The sequence below is a fragment of the Protopterus annectens genome, chromosome 1.part0 (genome assembly GCF_019279795.1).
Source record: "Protopterus annectens isolate FY-2018-M chromosome 1.part0, PAN1.0, whole genome shotgun sequence".
NCBI classification, from domain to species: Eukaryota; Metazoa; Chordata; order Ceratodontiformes; family Protopteridae; genus Protopterus; species Protopterus annectens.
Genome location: NC_056725.1, coordinates 1,883,111,071 through 1,883,134,315, shown reverse-complemented (window position 1 = coordinate 1,883,134,315; position 23,245 = coordinate 1,883,111,071).

Sequence of the window (23,245 nt, the reverse complement as noted above, 5' to 3'; positions counted from 1 at the left end):
ATCAACGGAAAAAAGTCTGGGTGATCTGACCTTTTTCCATTGTATATTCTAACCGCGCACACTGGTTGGGCTGACCAATCAGCGTGCTCGTTTTACAATGTTACCGGCCAGTCATTGTATAATCATATATAAAGCACTAAACTCATAATCATACAGATTGCATTCTAAACACATAATCCTACCCATATGATAAAGCAAATACAGTTCTGTAGATGAAATTCAATAGAAATCTAAACACACAATTATTGATTAGAATACTACAGACTGAATTCCACAGATAGAATTCTAAAGTAAGATATCTGAACAATGACGTCTATAGATCAATCTACTACAAGTGTCCAAGGCCCAGGAGCTCATAGACCACTGTCTGATAGCCAGGGACACAGATGTCTTGCATCCCATATAGACAGCTGCTGATACTCAAACTCAATTACATGTCTGAGAGAGATGCAGCAGCCATGTGCAGACATTGGGGCTGTCATATTTCACCCAAACGCAGTAGATGAATTGAAGAAATGTAAGTATAACAGCCATGGTGAAGGATCGGGAGGTGTCAGGAGCATAGACTAGGTTTACAGGCAGTGATCTGGAATGGGATTTAGGTTTCAGGTAGTTCTGCGTGGGGAACAAGAGGGGAGTTTTGTGATAGGGAGTAATTAGGTTTAGGAAGTGGGAAGGGAGTTTTTAAGTGGGTGGCTGGGTGCTGCTTGTAAACATGTGGTGTACAGTGGAACAGGGCAATCATGTGGTATACCTATGTAACAAAGTCCTTAGGCTCATAGGTTCATAGATTCATAGGCAGGTACTAGGCTATCAGCCCTAGGGCTTATACAAGCCTAGCCATAACGATTCCCTGGCTATTGCTTCCCACAAATATTTACTTTCCCGGACCCCTGTCTAGCAGGGCTACTGATGTGATCCCTGGGGTGAATTTCCTATCTCCCATCCAATCATAAATGTTCCTCTTGAAGAGGGCCATTGAGGCACTCTGCCTGACATGTATGGGCAGCTTATTCAAGAGTATGGGGAGTCTCTGGGTCAGGAACCTATCCCTCCAGCATGTTCTATTCATCGTGATGACAAGGTTAAGATCCCTGGAGTGTGTGGCTTGGAAAGATTGGGATTTCTTTAAGTGTAGTATGTCCAACAACTCTGGGTTTGACATGGCCTTGTATGTTAGGCAGAAATCACCTCTGAGTAGGCGATATGCGACAGAGTATAACTGGAGTTTTTTTAGACGGTCAGCATAAGGCATCTGCTTTAGGCCTGTGATTCTTTTTGTGAGGTATTTCTGCGGCCTTTCTAGTTGTTGCAGATGTCTTGTGAGGTGCATACCAAATGGGGCATTGTATTCTATAATGGGTCTAATGAGGGATGAGTACAGAGGGACAATGACCTCCTTTTTTCTGGATGAAAAGTCCTTAGTGATGAGGTGTGCCACGTAGAAGGATATTCTAAATGCTGTGGCTATGTGGTTATTAAATGCGAGACCACTGTCCACCTGTGTCCAGGTCTCTTATCACACTTTTGGTGTTTAGTGTACTGCCACCTATGTGGTAGTTCATAGGTATGTGTTTTTTCCCAAAGGGGACAACTATACATTTTTTAGCATTTAGCTTGAGCCCATGGCTCTGGCACCAGGCATTTATTTCGGTAAGGCCCTTTTGTAGTATATCCACATTATTTGTGGATTTTATAATGGCACCCACCTTGCAGTCATCTGTGAACTTTGTAAGCCAGAGTCCCTTAGTTTTGGCCTGTGCTTCAGAGAAGTAGATGCCAAACAAGAGTGGTCCCAGAGCAGAACCCTGCGGTACATCACTTGTCACTTGTCTGGAGGTGGATTTAGAGTCGACTACTTTTACAGTGTGTGTGCTCTCAGTAAGCCATTTTGCAACCCATCAAGTGATGTAGGAATTAATGCCCAGTTTAATAAGTTTATCTATGATTCCAGAGTGAGGGATAGTGTCAAAAGCCTTGGCGAGGTCCAAGTAGGCTGTGTGAACCACCTTACCCTCATCCACGGCTCTGGAGACTGATTCAAAGAACTTGATCAGGTTCGGGAGGCCACATCAGCCCTTCACAAACCCAAACTGGGTGGGGTCCAGTGTTTGAAGGTTGCCAATGTCTTTGTTTATAAGTTCCATGATAATACGTTCCATGGCGTTACAATCAGGCTCGTCAGACTGATGGGATGGTACTTCCCAGGATCCAAAGTGGATCCCCCCTTGTGGAGTGGGATGACTGTAGCTGTGCATCACTCTGTGGGCTAGAAGCCTGAGGTGAGGCTATGATTAAACATGACACGTAAGTGACGTGCCTGTTCATTTTGTAGTTCATGCAGTACACAGCCTGGGATGTTGTCTGGCCCCATGGATGCTGTATTCTTGGCTTTGGAGAGTCCGTTTTTTACCTGAGTGTCTGTGATTACCGGAATTTGGCATTCTTTCACTATTGAGATGGGCCCTTCAAGGGGTGAGAGGGGGGTGAAGTTAGCACTGAATCTATCTGCCAGGACATTGGCAATATCCTTGGGATCAGTATATCTATTGCCATTTTGCTGTAGCTCAGAGGAGATCTGAATATTGCCATTTAGATTCTTAACTTAGCTATAGAATGCCTTGTGGTTGTCTTTGGAATCTTTGGCAATTTTGTTTTCGTAACTAGCTTTGGAAGATTTTATGAGGGATCTCAGCTTTCTACTGAGGCTGGTGAGGGAGTTTTTTTTTGAATCCTGGGTTCTTCCTCTTTTCTGCAGCAGTATCTTCCTTCTGTTGTACAGCTTGTTTATGGCAGAGGACCACCATGTTGGCTTCCTTTTTTTTAGAGGACAACGTCTTGGTTCTATTTGGGATGACTTGGTCCATGTACAAGTGAATGTGCTCGTACAGCACCTTAGTGTAGGATTCAGCAGTTGAACTTCCAGTTCCCATCTGCAATCTGCATAGGTGTCATGAAATGTGTTACTTCTGACTTGAGAAGCATAAAGTTGGCTTTGCAGAAGTTTTTTACAGAGGTTTCCTTAAAGAGGGATGGGGGTGGGATGTGGATGTCAAGGATGATTAACTTATGGTCTGATCTGACCAATGCGGGGATTGCCACTGGTGTGGAGCATCGATCTCCCATGTTATTAATGACCAGGTCTAGAATATTGGTACCCCTGGTGCGACTATGAATTAGCTGCTCTAGGGTATTGAAATTTATGAATTCCAAGAACTACTGAGCAAAGGTGTTGGTACAGGATTAGTTTTCCCAGTTAATGGCAGAGTAGTTGAAATCACCCAGTATTAGGGTGTTTGGTCATATCTTAATATTTGCCAGTATGTTTAGAAAGGTGTAGTGACAATCTTGGGGCATGGTGGGGGATCTGTAGCAAGCTCCAATTTGTATTGCAGTCTTACCTAGTGTTAGTTGCACCTGGGGAATTTCAGATGCAGTGTGTTGGGCAACCAGCCTGGAGGTGTGAATATCCTTGGTGAATATGGACACTCCTCCACCTTTACTGTTTCAGTCCTGGTTTGGTGGCCAAAACGTGTGGTATGAGTTGTAGCCTGGTATTGCAGGAGTGTTCTCTGGAGCTTTGAACCAGGTCTCAGTTACTGCACAAATATCGATGTTCTCCATTTTTAGGAGAGCCTTGAGAGAGTGCATCTTGAGGTTTAGACTTCTAGCATTGAGTAGGATTACCTTCAGATTTTGCTTACTTGTACCCATTATGGTGGTAGTTTTGTCCTTTGAACCTTGCCTAAAAAAGGCACTATAGGGGTGGCAAGAGCCTTAGCCAGTAACCTAAATCCCAGGGGCAACAGGTGCAAACCATCTCTTGCAAAGCATCGTGGTTTGTCGATCATGTCATCCCAGGCAGACAGATATTGGATCCCCTTTGAATGACACCGGAAGCTTAGCCAATTATTGAAGTTAATCATTTTGTCCTTATACTGTGGTATAATTCTAGACAATGGCAGGATGCTACTCAGGGCTAGGGTCATACCTGCATGGCTACATGATCCGAGAGCTCTTCCATGTCTCTTTTCATGTAGTCCAAGGAGGTACATCTCAAGTCATTCACTCCAACATGGACAATGACAGAGTCATATTTGTACCTGTTGTGGAGTGACTTGAGTGCATGCATTATATCAGAAATTCATAAAGACTTGCACATAGTGAGGCAAAGCCACGTGTGCTGCCTTCCCCCTTATTTCTTTATTTAGGCATTATCCTCACATTTGTAATACATAAGTAAATAATGCACTCCCTATCACATGGTTCAACAAGGTAGCACTAATGAAGTACCAGCTAGTCTGAGCAGTGTGGCCTATGACAGAGCCACCATGTAAAAACAATGGTGGTGTGTGATGGCAGTACAGAAATTTTCTTCAAATTAATATGGTACAGTACTGAGCAATTTTTTAGCACTAACAAAACTAAAGTCCCAACAACTCTGTTTCATTGTAAGAAAATTCCAACCAACAGCAGTTTTCTTCAATGAGGGCAAACCAGCTTCATCAACCAAGCATATTCCATCCCACCCACAGATATGTTGTCAAGCACCCAGGAACGAGTGCTTGAACAGCACCAGATTCCATCATTGCCATGCTATGGTATTCAGCATAGCTCTTCCATCATGGCTAATCCCAGTGATATTTTTATAAATCTTAATCAGGTATGATTGTGGAGTAATACATAGTAAAAAGGATCTATTTTTCTACATAGATCTTATCTTACCATGGTGTGATGCAGTGTGATACAACACAATACAGCAGGCTGAGGCTAGTGAGGGCACAGGAAAAATTTGGGTAAGGGAGTGTTTTGTAAAGCGCAGGGTATAATGCACTCCAATGCAGAATTCATAAAGGGTAGGATGTAATTGTACACCACTGCCATGTGCTATAATTCATGCCTATGACTCACAATCCAGAACAGCTCAGAACAAATCCAGGCATGTAGAGTGCATGTAACCCAATGTGTACAATGCATATGAAGATTAGGTATGGAAAGGATTCTGTAGATATAAATCTAGGAGCATAATTCTTCACAATGAATCCTAGACACTTTTTACAGATATAATTATAAACACAACAGGTTCAGATAGGATTCTTAACTTGAAATGCTACTGCCAGAAGGCTAACAACAAAATTCCTCAAGTCGAATTATCTTCATAGAATCCTCCAAATATAATGATAATTAAAACAAATCACAGCTGGAACTACTCATAATTCTGTAGATGCAGATCAAAGGCTAGAAGCCTGAAGACAGATTTCTGAATGCAGATTTCTACAAATAGAATTTTCAACAAAGAAATATGCAAATTAAATTCCACAGTAGAATTCTAAACAGACAAGTCTACGCATAGAAATCTGAACTCAGAATTTTACAAGCTGACTTATATGTCAATTGCACCAAATCAATAACAAGAAGAACTAACTCTGACAAAAAAAGATACCATCAACCGCTAGATCTATTTGGTACCTGTAGATCAGGAGGCAAACTCCTACACCTCTACATGGATAGCTGCCTCCACCTCTTGCATCTCTAAAAATATACTAATAATTAGACTAAACAAGTGATATAAAAAGTAGCTTCCTTACCTGCAAAGGCCAGTGATCTTGCTAGTTAACATAAATACAGCTTTCTACTTGCATAGCTCAACATATATAAATCTAAACACACAATGTTGTAGATAGAACTCTATAAAGTCCACCAGATCAAATTTTATCCTTAGAATTCCTCATATAAAATTATAAACAATGTATTCTATAGATATTTTTTTTTTCAAAAATGAAAATTCTACAATTAGAACTTTAGATGCAGAAGTTTAACATTAGACTTCTAAATAGATAATACTACTGCTAGAATTTTGAACACTGAATACTGCACATGGAATTCTAAATGAAGAATTCTACAGATAGAGTTTGAGAGAAATCTAACACAAAATTGTATAGGTATAATTCAATACATACAATTCTACAAAAAGAATTAACACAGAGTTCTACAAAATACAATTTTATACACAGAATTCCACATAATGAATTCTACAAACAGATATTTAAGAATAACACTGTAAATATTGAATTTGATAATTAGGGTTGTAAATACAGGATTGCCTGTGACAGAATTCTAGGTAGAGAATTTGACTCATAGAATTCTTCAAATTCTATAAACAAAATTCCACAGACACAATTCAAAACACAGAGTTCTATGGGTAAAATTCTGCAGCTGGAGCTCCACAATCAGAATTCTACAGATAGTATTGTACACAGAAATCTTCAGATAGGATCCCATAGAAATGATTTTAAGCACATCTACAGGCAAACTTCTAAATGATTAATTCAACAAATAGAGCAGTAACCAGAAAAATTCTACAAGGTGTTATTCATAATCACTGTTGCACAAGGAAGCAATGCTGGTATGCAATATACTTGCATTCCAACACTCTTAAGAATTCATACTTTAACTCTTCTCCATTCTGTCTCAGCCACTATGATCCTTTGCTTCTTTTCACATCTCCAATTTATTCTACTATAAATTGTCAAATGTTTTGAAATTTTTGTACATATTTTAAATTAATACCTTGGAACCCAGCCACTGGGGATGCACAAGCCAATGCATTTTTTCATGCCAGTCCCAAGCCCAGATAAACGGGGAGGGTTACATCAGGAAGGGCATCCGGTGTAAAACCTCTGCCAAATGACATATGTGGACAACATTACAGATTTCCATACCAGATCGGTTGAGGCCCGGGTTAACAATGACTGCCAACAGTACTGTTAGCCAACAGGGTGCTGGCAGAAATTGGGCTACTGTTGGTGGAAGGAGAAGAAGAAGAGGGAGAAGGCATGCCTGAAGGCAGGAAGAGAGGAGGAAGGTTAGGAGTATAGTAGTGAGGGTAGGAACTTTGAATGTTGGCAGTATGACTGGCATGGGAAGAGAGCTAGCTGATATGATGGAGATAAGGAAAGTTGGTATATTGTGTGTGCAAGAGACCAGATGGAAGGGGAGTAAGGCCAGTTGTATAGGAGGTGGGTTCAAATAGTTCTATCTTGGTGTGGATGGCAGGATAAATGGGGTAGGGGTTATCCAGAAGGAACAGTATGCCAAGAGTGTTTTGGAGGTGCAAAGAGTGTCAGATAGAGTGTTGTTTATGAAGCTGGAAATTGATGGTGTAATGATGAATGCTGTTAGTGCATATGCTCCACAAGTTGGATGTGCAATGGATGGGAAAGAAAAATTTTGGAGTGAGTTGGATGAAGTGGTGGTGAGTGAACCCAAGGGTAAGAGACTGGTGATTGGAGCAAATTTCAATGAGCATGTTGGTGAAGGGAACAGAGGGAATGAGAAAGTAATGGGTAGGTATGGTGTTAAGGAGAGAAATGCAGAAGGTCAGATGATAGTGGATTTTGCAAAAAGGATAGACATGGCTGTGGTGAATATGTATTTTAAGAAGAGGGAGGAGCATAGGGTGATGTACAAGAGTGGAGGAAGATGCACATAGGTGGATTATATCCTATGCAGGAGGGCCAGTCTGAAGGAGATTGGAGACTGTAAAGTGCTGACAGAGGAAAATGCAGTTAGGCAGCATAGAATGGTTGTCTGTAGGATGACATTGGTGATCAAGAAGAGGAGGAGGAGTGTGAGACCAGTGCCAAGGATTAAATGGTGGAAGTTGAAAAAGGGTGATTGTGAGGTGGAGTTCAGGAAAGAGTTAAGACAGGCACTGGGGGGCAGTGAAGAATTACTGAATAGCTGGGTAACTATAGCAGAGCTAGTAAGGGAAACAGAAAGGTGTTTGGTGTGTCATCTGGACAGAGGAAGGAGGTCAAGGAGACCTGGTAGTGGAATGAGGAAGTACAGGAGAGTATAGAGAGGGAGAGGTTGATGAAGAAGAAGTGGGATTGTCAGAGAGATGAAGAAAGTAGACAGGAGTATAAGGAGTTGAGGTGCATGGCAAAGAGAGTGGTGGCAAAGGCTAAGGATAAGGCATATGGAGAGTTGTATGAAATGTTGGACACTAAATAGGGAGACAAAGGGACCAAGCTGGGAAAGATGTGCAGCAGGTATGGGTGATAAAGGATAGTGAGGGAAATGTACTCACAAGTGAGGAGAGTGTGCTGAGCAGATGGAAAGTGTACTTTGAGGGGCTGATGAATGAAGAGAATGAGAGAGAGAGAGAAGGTTGGATGATGTGGGGATAGTGAATCAGGAAGTGAAACAGATTATCAAGGAGGAAGTAAGGACAGCTATAAAGAGAATGAAGAATGGCAAGGCTGTTGGCCCAGATGACATACCAGTGGAAGCATGGAGGTGCTTACGAGAAATGGAAGTGGAGTTTTTAACCAGATTGTTTAATGAAATCTTGGAAAGTCAGAGAATGTCTGAGGAGTGGTGAAAAAGTGTTTTGATACCTATATTTAAGAATAAGGCTGATGTGCAGAGCTGCAGTGACTACAGAGGGATAAAATTGATCAGTCACAGCTTGAAGTTATGGGAAAGAGTAGTGGAAGCAATGTTAAGAAGGAAGGTGATGATTAGTGATCAACAGTATAGTTTCATGCTGGGAAAGAGCACTACAGATGCGATGTTTGCTCTGAGAGTGTTGATGGGGAAATATAAAGAAGGTCAGAAGGAGTTGCATTGTGTCTTTGTGGACTTAGAGAAAGCATATGACAGGGTGCCTAGAGAGGAGTTGTGGTATTGTATGAGGAAGTCGGGAGTGGCAGAGAAGTATGTAAGAGTGGTACAGGATATGTACGAGGATAGTGTGACAGTGGTGAGGTCTGCAGTGGGAGTGACATTTTATTTAAGGTGAAGGTGGGATTACATCAAGGATCAGCTCTGAGCCCTTTTTTATTTGCAGTGGTGATGGACAGGTTGACAGACGAGATCAGACAGGAGGCCCCGTGGTCTATGACGTTTGCAGATGACATTGTGATCTGTAGTGAGAGTAGGGACCAGGTGGAGGAGACCCTGGAGAGGTGGAGATATTACCTAGAGAGGAGAGGAATGAAGGTCAGCAGGACTAAGACAGAATATATGTGTGTGAATGAGAGGGAGGATAGAGGAATGATGAGGATGCAGGGTGTAGAGGTGGTGAAGGTGGATGAGTTTAAGTACTTGGAATCAATAGTTCAGAGTAATGGTGAGTGTGGAAGAGAGGTGAAGAAGAGAGTACAGGCAGGGTGGAATGGGTGGAGAAGAGTGTCAGGAGTGATTTGTGACAGACGGGTACCAGTAAGAGTGAAAGGGAAGGTCTACAAGAGGGTAGTGAGACCAGCTATGTTATATGGGTTGGAGAGAGTGGCATTGACAAAAAGCCAAGAGTCAAAGTTGGACATGGCAGAGTTAAAGATATTAAGATTTGCACTGGATTTGATGAGGATGGGCAGGATTAAGAATCAGTATATTAGAGGGTCAACTCAGGTTGGACAGTTTGGAGACAAAGCCAGTGAAGCGAGAGTGCGTTGGTTTGGACATGTGCTGAGGAGGGATGCTAGGTATATTGGGAAAAGGATGCTAAGGATGGAGCTGCCAGGTAAGAGGAAAAGAGGAAGGCCTAAGATAAGGTTTATAGATGTGATAAGAGAGGACATGCAGGTGGTTGCTGTGGCAAAGCAAGATGCAGAGGACAGGAAGAAATGGAAACAGATGATCCGCTTTGGCAACCCCTAATGGAAACAGCTGAAAGAGAGAAGAAGAAGAAGATAAATTAATACCTTGGAAATACTATGTATACAAAGCATTACTATACCATTGTATTGATTTACTGTCACTTATGTGTTATTGTACTCTTACCTATTATTTATGTTTGGTCAGTTTTTAACCCTGGCTGAGACTGAAACTGGTCAGAATTGATCAGTATACTACCCCGGTAACAAAGTGAAATAAATGCATAAAAATTTGTACACAGTATGGCAAGACCACATATGTTGCTTTGCCCAACTATACTGATGTTATCTTCCATGTATTCACTTCATACACAAACTACCCCCTCTTGACCATACATGATTCATCAAGGCAGCACTGTTAGTGAATAGGGCAATCCCAAAAATGTAACCTATGGTACAGTAGCCATGTACAGTACAATGGTGGTGTGCTTGGCAAGGCATGAATTACTGTCACTAATAATATGTTACTTATCATTCAGTTACTGGCAAAATACTTGTGCAGACAAGTCTGTAGTAGTGGCAGTATTGCGAATTCTGCTCCAGGGTTTGTGCTGCAGTACTTTTTATAGCTGTATATACCTGTTTAAATTGTATTCCAGGAGTCATGTGCCTTAAGCTGTGGTGGGTTTACAGCAGTGGCAATATTATGAATTCTGCTCCATGATTTGTGCTTCAGTACTTTTAGTAGCTGTATATACCTGACTAAACTTGCATTACAGTGCCTTTATGTTTACCTTGCTACTGTTTTTTGCCTGTCATTTGTGTCTGCCCCACCATCATTAAGCTAAACGCCTCTGAAATTCTAACCACAGGACTTCGAAATCCAACTTGTGTCTATAGCTTATGCTCCTTATGGAACTCTGAATTCCAAAGTCCCTTCCTCCACTCTTTCTTTGCTATTGTCTGTTGTGTAAACTATTAAATACTTTTCCACCTATTATTTTCAATATGGTCATAATACTAAGAGCCCACCCAACAAACCAGTATTGTACTAGAGTAAACCTGTCTTACTACAAATTGTCTTATGCTCATTTTCCCAGAGCTCCCATCTGCTTGGCACCCTACCCAATCTATGAGGGAGTCCTGAATTAACCCTGCTACATCCTTGCTAGATAAGAGATTTATTTTATTGCTTTGCATTTCAGTTAACTGTTTAGAGTGCTACTGCTTTATTTTTGCTTTATTTGTTGATTTTACCTTTAAATCATTCTGAAGGTCCCTAATACCTCTAATTGCCTTGTCAAGGTAGTTTATGTTTTGTTGTTGCATTATACTTACAAGTAATCTTTCTTTGTGTTATTACTTCAAGAGTTTAGTACTGCCCTGTACAGACACAGATGCCCTGAAAGCAAATTTTATCTAAAAAGCTTACTTTAGAACTGAAACATGTAACTTAGTGCGGCTAAACAAAACCATTGTATTAAGACAAGCTTAGCAGACAATTTGCACATTAAACAGCAATCCTATCAAATCTTAGCACAATCTAACATAGTGTAGGCCAAAACCCGAGACCACCCAAGGAGACTTCTGTATAACCCAGTCTACAGCCTACAGTAGCCAACCCAAATACACGTCTGGACAATATGGACATGCAATTTCCAAATGTCTCCATAGCCATCTTGGTAGATATGGGCATCCTGAGGCAAAGTAGCAATTGTCTCATGTTCGCATTTCAGTGGAGGCAAAACTATCACATACAAACAAGGTAGTCACTACACACTGGAATTGATGGTGACAGAGTTTATAGCCATTTAGAAGAAAACTAAATCACGGCAATAGAACAAAAGGGTAACAAAAGAAAATCATGTGGAACAAAGGGTCATTTGTTGTTAAAGTCATAATGGGAGAATTATAAAAAAGGGAAAAATCTAAGTATGGCATAGACAGATTACATAATAGCATTTGACAGCATCCCATGTTCAGGGATAAAGGAGTGCTTACAGATGTATAAGATACACCCTACACTGATCAGTTACATTACAGTGATCATGAAACAGTGTCAAAATACTTTGCAGCTGAGCCATGATAAAGATCAAATTATTATCGGAGGGATAAAAATTCAAAGGGTGGGGGTATTCCAGGGTGACTCTTTGTCCCCCCTGTTGTTTTGTCTCACTCTTAACCCATTAAGTTGTTTGCTTAACAGACTAGGCTATAGTTATACATTGGCTTCCAGAAAACAACCTTGTTTAAAGATTTCTTATCTACATGTTGTGGATGATGTACAACTGTATAGTTCATGTTGAAAGCACGCCTGCAAATGGTTAAAACTTTCTCAGATGATATAAGAATGACATTTCGTCTTAATAAATGTACAAAAGCAACATTTAAATCAGGAAATCTGCAACAGCAAGAAAAAATTCAACCTGGAACAAGAATATGAGATAAAAGAACTTCAGCAGGAGGGAAGGATCAACAATAAAACATGAACAAATACAAATAAAGCATAATAATGTGTACTTCAGAAGATTAAAACTGATATAGAAAACTGCCTTGACATCTACATCATATAACTGTGCTTTTCTAAATGACTATAAATTCTATCTGCATCAAATGCAGTATATTTTGGACTAATTTCTATCTCTTTCATTTACCTGCTATAAAACCCACATTTGAAAGATGTTTGCACTAGTATACAGCTCAGCAAGCTCCTGCCTGGTGCCCTGCAGAGTTCTACAGCAGCAGAGAGAGTTTGGAGTGATTAATTATCATTTTTCTGCATTTTCTTGCTGCCTTTAGCCAACTTTGCCTAAAACGTAGATTTTCTAAAGTTTCTGTGATTTAAAAAGCTAATTTCGGCTACATATTGTACTTATTTGACTGCCTACACTTTAACAAAGTCGTTTTTTGTGTTTAAATTACCGGTTTAACTATTGTAGGCTACACACCCAAGTGTGATAGCCATTTCTGTGCATTTAAAGTGTTTTTTTGAATGTATCTGCTTTATTTTCTGAAAAAAAACAAAAATATACTTGTTTTCCCACCTTTCTAAGCTAGTATAGTCCGTTTTTTAGGTTAGTGCTGAATTCAGGGCTGTGTTACAGGTTTCTGTGTTTGCCCATACCTTACTTAGACAGAAGGAAGTTTCTCTGTTCACTGTGAGAGAGGGAGCTTTGAGCAGCCTATCTGTCCCTGGAGGAGTGGGTTCAGCCCAGAAATTAGTAGTTTATTGGCTATTTTAGGCTAATTTCTATCTCTTTCATTTCCCTGCTATAAAACCCACATTTGCATGGTAGTTAGCTAGGGTATAACTATTCCCGGCTCCACAAAGTCTACTCTTCAATTTTTCCCTTGGAACTAGACAAACTTTCAACTTGAGCACTCAAACCATTCACTTCTCATCCCGGAACTTGCTCAAAACTCATAGCAAGCACTAATAAACCTTAGCACTAGACCCCCACCCCATACTGTAGAGAAGGACAAGGCTCTCTATTCAACCTTACCAGCCATCCAGTAAAACAGTTCACTGTACCTATCCAGGCATGTCCAAAGGGCAGTTTCAGGTGTACTCTCCAGTCCAAGTGGTGAATCTGAGCATTTTGAGACAATGTTACAATTGCCTCATGTACACAGACAACCCTCTTCTCCTTCCACCAAACACCAATACTTGCGAGAGATGCAATTATACAGCCAAACTGGAGGCTAAGCTCTCTCAACCCAAGACTGGACCAGGCAATCAAGAGAAGAAGGGAATTACTTGCATCACACCACCAGTCTCACACAGACCTATGAAACCAGCACAGGCAAAAAACACACATAAATACACAAAAACATACTCAAAGGCTCTCAATAAAAATCTGCAAAAGCAACAGAGACCTCCAAAGCAGACATCCAAGCAACCTCCACCCCCCAACACAAACCATGAAACACACACTTCAAAAAACCAGTGTGCCATGTAATCATAGCCCTTAAGGCAAAATAACATACCCAACACACTAGTAATAGGTGACTCTATAGTCAGGCACAATGATGTCCCACTCACTAGGCTGAGCAAGGAGAAGGTTACTGTTAGCTGCCTGTTGGGTGCCAGGATCCGCCACATAACACAAGCACTCGGGTCACTCCAGAACAAGTACAAATATGACTCTGTCATTGTCCATGTTGGTGTGAATGACCTGAGCTGTACCTCCCTGGACTACATGAAAAGAGACATGGAGGAGCTTTCTGATCACGTAGCCCAGGCCGGTATGACCCTGACCCTGAGTAGCATCCTGCCGTCACCAAGACTGATATCATGGTATATTAGAATAATTATCAATTTCAACAATTGGCTAAGCTTCTGGTGTCATTCAAAGGGGATCCAGTGTCTGCTCGACAATTCACGCTGCTTCTTTAGAGATGGCTTGAACCTGTCACCCCAGGCTTTCGAATACTGGCCAAGGCTCTTGCCACCCCCATAGTACCTTTTTTAGGCAAGGCTCAAAAGACAAACCCACCGCTGTAAATAGCACAAGTAACAAAAAAATGAGGGTAATGCTACTCAATGTCAGAAGTCCAAACCTCAAAATGCACGCACTCGAGGCACTCCTCAATATGGAGAAAATTGATATATGTGCACTAAAAGAAACCTGGTTTAAGGCTCCAGAGAGCACCCCAGCACTACCAGGCTACAACTCATACCATATATTTCTGCCACAAAACCCGGATCAAAATACAAAAGGTGGGGGGAGTATCCATATTCATCAAGGATACCCACACCTCCAGGTTAGTGGCACTGCATGATGCTTCATAGATCATCCACGTGCAACTAACAAGGGGCAAATTATAGCTTGCTACAGATCACCCACCATGTCCCAGGACCCCCACTCCGCATTCCGGGAAACACTAGGAAACATAAATGTCCTACCAAACACCCTGATATTGGGTGATTTCAATTACCCAAACATTAACTGGGAGCACTACTCAAGTACAAACTCCCTTGCCCAACATTTCCTAGAATTTATAAACTCAAATGCCCTGGATCAACTGGTCAACACTCCCACCAGAGGTGACAACATATTGGACCTGGTCATCACCAACATGGGCGACCGGTGTTCCAAACCAGAGGTCATCCCCTCGCTGGTTAGATCTGACCATAAACGAATCACTCTGGATATCCACATTCCGCCACCACCCCCGGTCAAAGAAACCACCGTGAAAAACTTTTCAAAAGCAAACTTAAGACCAAGGTGGGAAGTTTTAAAGCCCCCATGCTAAAGGATAACGCTGTCCAAGCTGCAAAATCTTTTACTAATACACTCTACGGGCACCTACAAGAATGCATGGATCGTGCTATCCCAAACAAAACCAAGACTCACTCCTCCAAGGAAAGGAAACCAGTCTGGTGGACCCCTGCCATAAACAAGCTATACAATAGAAGGAGGAAACTGGTACAGAAAAGAGTAAAATCCCAAGAAGGGAAGACATCCCTGATCAGTATCAGCAAGAAACTACATTCCCCTCATAAAATCATACAAGGCTAGTTTCAAAAGAAGAATTGCCATGGACTCCAAAGATAACCACAAGGCATTCTTTAGCTATGTCAAGAATCTAAGTGACAATTCTCAGATCTGCTCTGAGTTAGTGCAGAATGGCACAAAATACACTGAACTGACTGATATAGCCAACATCCTGGCAGACAGGTTCAGTGCAAACTTCACCCCCCTCTCTCCCCCAAAAGGGCCCATAACTATAACAGCAGAAAGTAGTGCCCCTGAAATCACAGACACTCAGGTTAAAACAGCCCTCTCCAAAGCCAAAAACACAGCATCAATGGGACCGGACAGTGTCCCAGGCTGCGTCCTACACGAGCTCAAAGATGAACTAACCCCTCACCTAAACACACTGTTTAAACTCAGCCTCTCCACAGGCTACATGCCCACAGAGTGGAGCACAGCAATGGTTATTCCACTCCACAAAGTTGGAGCCACAATGGACCACGGGAACTGTCACCCTATAAGCCTGACGAGCTTGGTCTGCAAAGCTATGGAACACACCATCATGGATCTCATTAACAGAGACATTGGGAACCTCCAAACACTGGACCCTACCCAGTTTGACTTTGTTAAGGGCAGATCATGCCTCCTAAACCTGGTGGACTTCTTTGAGACAGTTACCAAGGCTATAGATGAGGGAAAGTTGGTCCACACAGCCTACCTAGACCTCCCAAAGGCCTTCAACACCATTCCCCACTCAGGTATTATAGACAAGCTCACCAGCTTTAACATAAACCCCTACATCATGACATGGGTTACCATCTGGTTCATGGACAGAACCCACATGGTAAGAGTTGCGGGAGCTATGTCTGACTCTAAACCAGTTACAAGTGGTGTTCCCCAAGACTCAGTCCTAGGACCCCTCCTGTTCGGCATATACTTCTTAGAGGTACAGGCAAGCACAGGAAGACTATGGCTGACCAAGTTTGCAGACGGCTGAAAACTAGGGTCTATAACTGACTCTCCGGCTGACACAGACATCCTGCAAAAGGGTCTCACTGAGACAGATACCTGGTGCCAAAACCATGTCCTCAAGCTAAATGTCAAAAAGTGCATAGTCATCCCCTTTGGAAAAAACAAAGTACCCACAAACTACCACATAGGTGGTAGCCCCCTAAATATGGAAGACGTTACCGTAATAAGGGATCTGGGGACCCAAGTAGATATTAACCTCTCCTTTGATAATCACATTGCCAACATGGTTAGAAAATCCTTCTATGTGGGCCACCTAATCACAAAAGGGTTTGCATCCAGATTGAAAGAGGTCATTGGGCCCCTCTACGCATTACTCATCAGACTCATCATAGAGTACAATGCCCCATTTGGGATGTACCTTACAAGACACTTGCAACAACTGGAAAGACCACAGAAGTACCTCACCAAGAGGATCACTGGCCTCAAGCAGATGCCCTCTGCAGCTCGACTGAAGAAACTCCAGCTGTACTCGATTGCATAACGTCTACTCAGAGGTGATCTCTGCCTAACATACAAGGCCATGTCCAACCCAGAATTGATGGGCATGCTCCACCTAAAGAAAACCATATCCCCTCGAGCCACGCGCTCCAGGGATCTAAACCTCACCATAACAATAAATAGGACATGCTGGAGGGATAGATTCCTGTCCCAAAGACTTCCCATGCTCTGGAACAAGATTCCAATCTACATTAGGCTGAACTCCTCGTTAACCCTCTTCAAAAGAAACCTTGACGAGTGGATGGGAAACAGAAAGTTTACCCCAGAGATCACTTCAATGGCTCTGCTGGACAGAGGCACAGGGAACCAATCTAAGGGGGCACCGAAAGCCAACACATTTTGGCTAGACTTATAAATGCCTTTGGGCAGATATCTTACTAACTACCTATGAACCTATGAACCTATATAGTTTGTATATTGTCAGAAGGCAAGCTATTGATCTATATTTCTTAGGAAGGTTTGCAGGTTAACTCTTAAGGAAGAGTATAATTTTCCTGCTTTTAACCTGGTGTCTATTTAGGATGTGCGTGTAAACAATTATTGTTTAGGGCTAAATCTTTGTGATAAGATGCTAATGCTTTTAGCCAGAAGTTAGGTACTGCATCTGGGCCTGGGGAGTTCCATTTAGGAGTTTTTTTAATTTTGTTTCATTTCCCCTGGCCATTTCTTCATCCTATTTAATTTCTTCTACATTAGAGCTCCTTACTGTTTCTTTTAATTCTTCTGCCATTTAGCATCTCTGTTTTGTTCATCTATGTCTTCAATAAATACATCTCCAAAATGTGCCCATTTCTTCTTTTTTTTTTTTTTTTTGCTGGTATTTCTTTTCATTTTATTTTGTTTCCCAATTATCTAAAGAATCTTTTTGGGTCATCAAGAAATTGTTTTTGTATATTTCCTTTATATTTTATCTGCATACTTTCCAAGTTTTTTTTGCCTGTGCTGATATTTTTAGTTTATTATTGGCAATGGTATATTATAAATCTTGTTCTGTTTGGATGCTGTGCATTGCTTTTACCACATCTGTCTTTTTTGATGATCTGTTGCCTTTTCTCTATTCTTCTAATAGTGATACTTCTTGTCTTAATTGCTTTATAGTTTTATCTATTTGTTGTTTCCGTTGTGGCATTTTATGTTTCCTTTCTTTCCTTTGTTATTCTATGTTTTTGTTGTAGCTCTTAATCCACTATTAGTTTAGTTGTGCAGTAATATATTCTATTTATTTATGTTATAGCACATAAATTTCCCTCAATAGTCCAGATTTACTGTGTGCATCTGTTTTTACAATCTTCTCACATTTTAGGTCTTATTTACTTTCTCTAATCTGTTTCATTCACCTATCTTAATATGTCTATCCATTTCTATTAAATAAAGCAGGCCTTCCCTTAAATCATTTTCTTCTGTATTGAGAGCGTTTTATTTGCTTTCTGTTTCACAGTTCCAGAAAATCTTTGTGTAACATAACCTTTTCAGATTCAACCTACTTCTGCTGCTCCTTCATATAGCAACCCTTTGGCCCATCACTTCAAAACATAACCTGTATCAGAGTTGCCACTGTTCACTACTCCTTCCCTTACTGTGCAATTTCAACTGGACTTTTGCATGGTCTCCTACAGAAGGCTCCAAAGCATCATAGTGTTGCAGATCTTCTTCAGATGCCTCCTGCTCTGCCTATTGATCCTACACCTGTGGACCCTTAATTCCATTATTCTGGAATTTTGCTGGATTTTTCACACTTAATCTTTCATTTTTGTGAATAATCCATAACTTCAATTTCAATTTGTTTAACTTCTACCTTACTAATCCTCTTTTCTACATCCCCCCTTTGTTTTAATATTTTTTGTATTGTGAAGTGATCCATTTCTGGCTGCTTTGGTCTGTATTTCTCTTCAAGTATCTTTGGCACTGCATTTTTGTGTTAATCAGTTTGTTTTTCTCCTTTGGATAAATATTGTCCCATACCAGATTTATTTTATTTTCCCATGTCCATGTTTCATGTTTGTTTCAAAAATTTCTGGGTTTTATTCTTTATACTCTCATACACCAATACACCCTCCAGACATCCAGACAACAGGCTTTCCTAATACACTACACAGACAACTCCACACTCATTTGAACTTTTGACAATGTGGCATATCTCCAAAAAATATTCGGGAAGCTTTGACAGCAACTGAAACATGACTTTGTATCTCACAGCTCATGTAAACCCTGAAAAAACAAACTGCTACTTTTTTCCCCAAATCCCACTCCCATGGAAAAACTAAATTTAAAGACCTGAAATGTGGGATACAACCATTGAAGTCCCCTATCATAGCAAATTATTAGGGATGACAGTGGATGATAATCTTAAATTTGACCTGCATATGCAAAATTGCATAAGAAAAACTCATCAAAAACTAGGGATGCTTTATAGAGCCAAAAACATTCTCAATGATGTAACTAAAGCTACACTTTCTACTACTTATCTCCCCCTACACATCTTTATGGTGTTCCCATCCTTACTAACCTTCAGGCATCACAAAATTAAAATCTGAGCCATGCTATAAAAAAGTTGCTAAATTTGCAGCAAATACCCCTTTCAGAACCCACCAATATATAACACTCAAAAGCTTAAATTGGTTAGAACTACCTCATCAACTAGCATATACACAACTTCTTACCAACTATAACATTATCCAGAATGCATCTGTTTGTCCACCACTAAATAACTCTCTACAAAATGATGTTCCTAGTTAGTCCTTATGATCCAATGACCAAAACCCCCTGTCTATCCACAAACCTATTAAATCTATCGGGCATTGACTGTACTTGTACCATGTTGCTAAGGCCTGGAACTCCTTATCTCCATCTGTCAAGTCAATACCCACCATCCCATCCTTCAAAACATTCTGAAGGGCTTCCTAGCCTAATGCTGGTTCTGTTCTTGCTCAAGACCAGGATAAACTTTGGATGGAATTTAATAAAGCCTACACAGTCTTATTTACTATGTAGGCATTGCACAACACTACTTACATGAAAGTAAGCAGGTTTTAAATTCAGTAAACACTGCTGAGTGGCATGCATGTATGCAACATGCCAACAAGGTAAGTTCTGTGGTATGCAACTCACCTCATAAGCAGGTGAATCCCATGCAAATGAGGCAGATAGAGTGATCCAGCAACAGATAGTCAGCTCTTCAAACCCCATGTCAGTGTCCGTAGTGTACACAGAAAAATTCTGTGTGCAGGAGTGTAGAAGGGCAAAAGAGGCTTTAAAACTGGAGATATGTGAATAGTAATGGCATACCACATACAGATATGAGTGAAACAATCCTCCTGTGTGTCTGAAAAATTAAAGGAAATACATTAAATTACTTTTCTTTTTTAATAATCTAGGCATGTTTTAGCAGTGCGCTGCAGTGCACAGACATGCCTTGTAAAAAAAAAAAAAAAAAAAAAAATGGAAAAAATAAATGTTATGTGACAGAAATGTATTACAGGACCTTTTGTGGAGTATTTGCAATGCTGCACTGGTGCTGTTGCTAACATTGTAGGGCTAGGCAGAGACCCATGTTGGTGTTTACACAGGAAGTAGATGAGATCAGGGGAGGGTATGTCCAATGACTTCTAAGCTTATTTCAGCTTAGCTGTGCTGTTTACGTGGCGTGCCTCCGTGCTGAGCATCCCTTTCAGGGGAGGGTGTGCACTCACTTCTAAGCTTTGTTTTGCTAAGGGGAGCATATCTCCACGTGTTTGCATGGTGTGCCACTATGCTGAGTGTGGAAATCTTGGGCGGTAAGTACTAAGTGCTAAGCTTTGTTTACCTGTGCTGAGTGTGTTTGGGTGCCGAGACATAGTGCTGAGTGTATCTGAAAGCCAGTGACATATTAATTAGTTTTGACCCCTGTTTAACTTAAACTACTGCCATTAAATGATGTTAATGAAATACCAGACAGATGGACTGCATCACAGGTAGCCAATTACACAGTCAGCACCTACAGCAGAGCACCATACAGTATGCATACACCCCTACAATCTGATTTTTTTCCCCATACTCTGCAACATTGAAGTACAGACTTGGGAATTTTAACTGCAAGAATGGTAGGGATTGCTGCAAGTCTGCTACATCTGTATGTGCTAGATGCCGATGTCAGTGCTGCTGCCCCTGCTGACAATAGGCCTAGGCAGAGAAGGAGAAGAGTGTTCAAGCCAAGGGTAACCTTCCAGGAGCTACATGAGCTGGAGACTGTACAGCGCTACAGGGTGGACAGGGACATGCTAACAGAACTCACTGAGCTCTGCCACCATCACCTCAGACCCAGGGCCAACAGAGGGGAACCCATTCCAGTGGAAACAAAGGTATGTGTAGCCCTTATGATACTAGCTACAGGGACTTTCCAAAGAACAACTGGGGACATGATGGTGGCTCACAGACATCAGCATCCAGGGTACTCCACCACTTCCAGGATGCCATGTTACCACATGCCAGTGCTGAGGCAAGGACCAGCAATATGCAACATTTCTACCATGTAGCACACTACCCTGAGGTACTGGGTGCCATAGATTGCACTCATGTACACATCACGTCACCACTAAGTGAGGAGGGTAGAATCTATGTCTACCACAATGGGTGCACTACATTAACTGCCAGGTCATGTGCAGTTCCCAAGGGATTATCATGAATATGTCTGCTGGCAGCCCTGGGAGTTATCATGACACCCATATCTGGCATGCATCACAGCTGTATCAGATGTTTTCTAGGGGGACATCCCACATAGCCATTAACTGGGGGAATGTTGGCTATGCACTGGAACCATGGATGATGACAACCATCAGAAATGTACACACACCCACCGAAGAACACCACAATGATGCACACGCACAAGCTTGGAACATTGTAGATCATGTGTTTGGGCTTCTGAAGTCATGGTTTCAGTGCATAGATATATCTGGTGGAGCCCTCATGTGCACATATGTTCACAGTATGTGCCATGCTACACAATATGAGCTTGTGGAAACAGCTGCGGTAGGATCAGCTAAGGAAAAGGATATACTGCCCCCCACCACTGCCAAGGTCACCACAGCCACAGTCACATGAGGACTCAAAGGAAGAAGCCCTTATGATGTCCCTATAGGCAGACATAGGCATGTACAGCCCTGGCTTTGGCTAAGAGACAATGCATAGTACATACACTGACAATCTAGGGCCCTAGGAACTGACACCTTACTTCTACTCACATACATATAGTAAAATCATTGATGCCAGGCAACCCACACAACCTGTACCTATCCATGTATTGGATGTGTACTGCTTGCATCACACAGAGTCAGCCATGAACTGCAGTTCTGTCAGCTGCTGCATTCACAAGGTAAGTCCCTAATCTACACACTACTTGCAAAGATTACTATAATATGGTATCATATGCATGGATCTGCTGCATGTATGCAAGGAAATATAGAGGGCTATGTGAACAGAAGTAACATCCACAGGGGACTACAGATACCCAGTCCAATAGTATGTGTTCCCTAACAATCACTAGGCCTCATGGCTGGAATATTCACTACATCAGTCAAGAGAGATGTTAAACAGGGGGGTCACATGATAGTTGGACTACTGTCTATCCCAGCATATCATGTACTGTTGCTCCCCCACCCCCAAAACAGCAGTGTTCCCACACAACTGCTGTAACACTAAGTTAGCAATGGTATATCAGCAGAACATGCAATTTCAGGGCTGTAAAATAGAACTTGATCACACATTGTATGTCACACATAAAGCAGGAATAACAACATACATATTTATGCTGTTGATTGTGTGATGAATGACTCGTCTCTCTCTGGCAGCCTGCATGGCTCAGTGGACTGGGGAAGTTAGCATGGGTGATTGTTCAAATCTGGAAGTATCCACATCTTTTGCATATGAGGTATTATTATGTTGGTGTTTTTACAGACAGTCTGTCTCTGGGTAAGATTATGAACAGCAGTCACATATTAAGTACAGCAGACAGTTGGGGAACATGTGGACTTTTTGAGTGAAGTGCAGTACTGCAGAAACAGAGACAAATGTCAGTGCCTGTAACACACACAATCCTAGACTGGAGTACAGGTAGGTGTGGCCTGGAGTCACTTTATAAGTACTGATAGTCCCACTGGGCATGCCCAGACACTTACTTAAAATGAGTGACTTACTTAAAATGACCATAATTCCATTACCCCTTCATCAAAATGACCTGTTATGTATAGATATGTCTATACATACAAACATATACATATACATATACATATCTGTCTATCACTATCTCTCTCCCACATACATAGTATATCTATCTGTATGTAGTGTCAAATTGATATATACATATATATATATATATATATAGAGAGAGAGAGAGACGATGAGAAGTGCCACCATTGATAACTGCAATGCATTTTATCGCCCCCATGAATATTAAGTAGGGCACAAGATCGACAATAAAATATCGGAGGCCAGTTGTCGATGATACTATCAACATACGACATTTTGGGTATCCTGTGAGTCCCTAGAGAGTGAAACGAGCACTGCAAGCAAGACGATACCATTTAAAATGCACTAGAGTAATATTTTTTGTTTTCTTCCATCCCACATCTAACTTCCTGGTACAGTGACTAAACCAGGAACATC